Source organism: Entelurus aequoreus, linkage group LG08 (genome assembly GCF_033978785.1).
Source record: "Entelurus aequoreus isolate RoL-2023_Sb linkage group LG08, RoL_Eaeq_v1.1, whole genome shotgun sequence".
NCBI classification, from domain to species: Eukaryota; Metazoa; Chordata; class Actinopteri; order Syngnathiformes; family Syngnathidae; genus Entelurus; species Entelurus aequoreus.
Window position 1 is genome coordinate 6,752,076 of NC_084738.1, and position 5,368 is coordinate 6,757,443.

Genomic DNA, 5,368 nt, shown 5'->3' on the forward strand with positions numbered 1-5,368 from the left:
CCCTAACCCTAACCCTAACCCTAACCCTAACCCATTCCTGCACGCCGCAGGCTACTTCCTCTGGGATCACCTGCAAGACAAGACACACAGGATACCCCCACTCAGACCGAGGACGACGATGAATCACCACGTGGGTCCACAGTCTCTGGGCAAAACAACACCCAGGATACCCCCACAAGTGGGTTCACAGTCTCCGGGGAAAGCAAAACCCAGGAGACCCCCACTCAGACTGAGTACTACGGTTACTCACCAATGGGGCCCACGCTTCATTCGCCCCTCCTCATTGATCTTCAGGACCAGGAACAGGGACAGGATCTTGCTTCGATGCTGTCCCCAAGCATCTCTCCTGTGGCCGCCGCTACCACCGTCTCATCCCCGCTCCAGCTTCACATGGAAGATGAGACGACACCACAAGGTGAATTTTCACCACAGGGGCCCACACTTTCCGGGACCCCTAGGGAGGACTGTGAAGACTCACCTTCATACCTTTTGCGGAAGACGCTCCCTGGGGAGATGCTTCCTCAGGAGTCCCCCGATTGGTCACATTTGTTCCCCGGGACACTAAAAAAGAAACCACATGGGGAGCCTTTGGTCCCAGGTACTCCACTGTCTATTTCCGATTGTGTCCAGTTGGTAGAGGATGTTACCCGCTCCTCCCCCCGTAGACCCACTAGACATATGGGCTCTCAGAGGAGGATGATGGATTGGAAGTTGTCGGCCACCAAGAAGTACTTGATGATCGGCGACTGCAATCTCTCTCATCTTCCTCCTTTTTATATCGACGACCTTCAGATCGATAGTTACCCGGACGCCAATTTTCGACACGCGGAGGCCATCCTGCGCAAAACCATAATTGCTGTCCCGGTGGAAGTGTTGGTACTTTCCTTTGGGATCCATCATCGTGAGCAGAAAGTGAAGGAGACTGCTATTAAGCAGCTCCAAGGGGCACTCAGGGCAGCCGCGCTTACCTTCCCACGGGCCCGAGTGCTAATCCCCCTGATCAATTTTTCGGCAGCTCTGCCCGCTGAGCAAAAAGCCAACCTTGGGCTGCTGAATCTTTGCATCAGGAACAATTATGCTCACATCCCGGCTCTCGACGGCCGGGACTTTGAGACCCAACCTGACCTGATCCACTGGACTCAGGACACTGCCAAGTCGATGCTCAAGCACTGGCTTGAGTTTTTAAACTTGGCATCCCCATAATCCCGTTGGTTCGGGGGGGTAATAAGAACGTGATAAATTTGGCCCGTAATTTCACGCCAACCCCGTCACACATCTCCCTCCTTAATAAGGGCCTCAACTTTATTCCTTCCACTAATCTCAGTAGCGACTGGCATCATCAACTTCAATTTGACCTCCAGCGCTACCATAGACGTGTCAAACTTGAGGTGTATTATGAGAATCAAGATTCTCCAGGACCCACACCTTTCACAGCCCGCTCCGGCTGGGAGCCCTCACCTGGACTTATGCCTCAGGAATTCCAGGCTATGGTCCGGTCCGATGGGCTTTCCGTGTCCGGTTCGGGCTGCGCACCTGCGGTCGCTCCCAATTTGACACGGGAAGAAGTTGAGGCCCTTCAAAATCTAAAAAGAAACAAGCACATTGTCATCAAACCAGCTGACAAGGGGAGTGCTGTTGTCATTTTTGACAGGTCACAATATTTATGGGAGGGTTCCCGGCAGTTGAGTGACATGACGTATTACAAACCACTGCCGGAACCAATTTATCCCCAGACCATCCCCATGGTAGGCAAGATTCTGGATAATCTTTGCCTCAAAAAATTTATAAATTTTAAACAACAGAGGTATCTCATGGGGGAGCGTGATCCTCGCCCCCGCAGGTTTTACATGCTCCCTAAAATTCATAAGGAGCCAGACAAGTGGAGTAAGCCCCACGAGATCCCTCCGGGCCGCCCCATTGTGTCTGACTGCGGCAGCGAGACGTACAGAACGGCAGAGTTTATCGACCATTTTTTAACTCCGCTCTCCGTTCTGCACGACAGCTACCTCAGAGATACCTATGACTTTATAGATAAAATCAAGAGTGTGAACATTCCCCCAGATGCCATCCTGTTCACCATAGACATTGACAGCCTGTATACAAACATCGACATCCATGAGGGTATTCGGGCTGTCCAAAATGTCTTCTACAAGTACCGCGACGTCAGCAGGCCCGAGAAGGAGATTCTACAGCTCCTTGAAATTAATTTGAGGAGAAACGACTTTGAGTTTGACGGTCGTTTCTACCTCCAAATTAAGGGCACTGCCATGGGCAAGAAATTTGCACCGGCGTATGCCAACATTTTTATGGCAGAGTGGGAGACCTCTGCTTTGGCCGCCTGCCCAAAACGTCCCCTTTATTATTTCCGGTACCTGGATGACATCTGGGGTGTTTGGACGCATTCCAGTGAGGAGTTCAGCGTGTTTTTGAACACGCTTAACACTCACAACAAAAATATCACCATCAAGTCGACCATTAGCAGTACTTCTGCCGACTTTTTGGACACCACTACATTCAAGGGTCCCGACTTTGCTATTACGCAACACTTGGACATCCGGGTGTTCTTCAAGGAGACCGACACCCATGCGCTCCTTTACAGAAGCAGCTTCCACCCCACGCATACCTTTGCGGGGTTGGTGAAATCCCAATTATTGAGGTTTCATCGTATCTGCACCAGACGGGAGGACTTCCTGGGGGCCTCGAGGACCCTCTTTTCTGCTCTGATGAGGAGGGGCTATTCCAGGTCCTTCCTCAGACGGCAGTTGAGGGGCTTCTTGGACCCTAGGGGACCTCCCCCTGGGACAGACATGATTCCTCTGATCACCACCTACTCTCCTTCGGCTGCGCGGGCCGCCTGGAAGGTCAAAAACCACTTCCGGGTCTTTGTGGAGAGCAGTGGGAGGCTGCCTGGTCGCTATGTGGTGCCGGCCTACCGCAAGAACCCCAACTTGAATGATCAGTTGGTCAGGGCCAGGGTCTGCTCATTGAGAGACCCGCCCTCCACCAAGAGGGACGCCCTTGTCCGCCACTCACAATGGTTGGTGAACCCCCATAACCGCAAGGTTTTCCAGCCGTTGTGCCGTGGCGGCTGACACACACAGAACTGTGTGTATGTCATTCGTTGTCAGCAATGTGGGTGTATGTACGTGGGCGAGACGGGCAATACCTTAGCCAGGAGATTCGCCCAGCACAAATACAACATTGTTAGACAAAAAAATACCAACACTCACCTGGTTCAGCATTTCCTCCTGCACGGATGGTCTTCCGTCCGGGTGACTGTCATAGAGACGGATCCTAAATGGAGCCTCGCCCAACGTCACAGGGCGGAGCTCCTGTGGATCTCCAAATTGGGCACCAGACATCCGGGGGGCCTAAATGAGATGTAAGTGTCAGTCCGTTGGATTGTAGACGGACAGTGCACATCCCCTTCTCCTAACCCTAACCCTAACCCTACCCCAACCCTAACCCTAACCCTAACCCCTCCCCCAACCCTAACCCTAACCCTAACCCTAAATCCTTACCATAAACCTAACCCTAACCCTAACCCTACCCTAACCCTAACCCTAACCCTAACCCTAACCCTAACCCTAACCCTAACCCTAATCCTAACCCCCCAACACCTAACCCTAACCCTAACCCTAACCACAATCCCCATATTTCGGGTTGGTGTCTAAATGGGGAGCAAACGGTCTAATTTTGTGGGTGTTGTCTGGTTTGCCTCCTTCAGGGACTTCCGGGGGGTTCTGCGTCTGGCGGAGCCCAACTTGGCGGAGGGTTGATTGGACCGTGCACATTCCCTAACCCCTTCTCTCTCTCTCTCTCTCTCTCTCTCTCTCTCTCTCGCTCTCTCTCTCTCTCTCGCTATCTCACCCCCAAAAACCTAACCCTAACCCTAACCCTAACCACAAACCTAACCCCTAACCCCAAACCCTAACCCTAACCCTAACCCTAACCCATATATCCTCCTCCTGCCAGCAGGCTCATTCCCTCTCCGGCCGTGATGAGTGGACATCCGGCCGTGAAGACAAATAGGGAAGCCTCAGGAGATTAGAAGTGCTCCACCTACTAGGGAATTAGTAGCGTCCCAGTAGGCATGAGGTCAAAAGCCAACCTGACGAGGCCTAGGGGGCCGAAACGCGTCGTTGGACAGCCGCAAATATTTTTTGAGTGTGGGTTAAAATAACCCTAACCCTAAAATATTACTTTTTTAAAAATGTAAAATTATTACTATTTAATGCAAAATGGTGACATTTATCATATAAAATTCTGACTTTTATCACAATATTGCTAATTTTTTGGTCGTTCTCGTAAAATAGTGACTTTTTTTTTTTACCGAGTAAAATTCCGATTATTATTATAATGTTGCCCACATTTTTTACTTTTCTTATAAAAGTGGGACTTTTAAATTTAAAATTACGACTCTTCCTATAAAATTGCCCAAAATTTTAACCATTTCTTGTAAAATTGCGACTTTTATTGAGTAAAATTCCAACTTTTATCATATCGCACAAATGTTCCTTTTTTCTTGTAAAATCTTGACTTGCGTTGAGTAAAATTACGACGTTTATCATGATACTGCCAACATTCTACGTTTTTCTTGTAAAATAGTACAGGCAAAAAGTTTGGCCACGCCTTCTCCTCATTCAATGCGTGTTCTTTATTTGCATGATTATTTACATTGTACTTTTTTCTTATAAAATTGGGAACAATTTCTCATATTCTTTCTGTTTCTGTAATACTGCAATATTTTCTCGTAATAATATTACTTTTTTTAAAATGTAAAATTATTACTATTTAATGCAAAATGGTGACATTTATCATATAAAATACTGACTTTTATCACAATATTGCTCATTTTTTGGTCGTTCTCGTAAAATAGTGACTTTTTTTTTTACCGAGTAAAATTCCGATTATTATTATAATGTTGCCCAAATGTTTTACTTTTCTTATGAAAGTGTGACTTTTAAATTTAAAATTACGACTCTTTTTTATAAAATTGCCAAAAATTGTAAGCATTTCTTGTGAAATTGCGACTGTTATTGAGTAAAATTCCAACTTTTTTCATAATATTGCACAAATGTTCCGTTTTTCTAGTAAAATCTTGACTTGCGTTGAGTAAAATGACGACTTTTATTATAATACTGCCAAAATTCTATGTTTTTCTTGTAAAATAGTACAGGCCAAAAGTTTGGACTCACCCTCTCCTCATTCAACGTGTGTTCTTTATTTTCATGACTATTTACATCAGGGGTCCCCAAACTACGCCACCGTCCAAAATCAGGCATGCGGGAAGTCCCAAGTATTGAAAAATAAATAAATAAATAAATAAACAAATAAATACATTCTGTCTTTTCTTAGCCACTTTGTA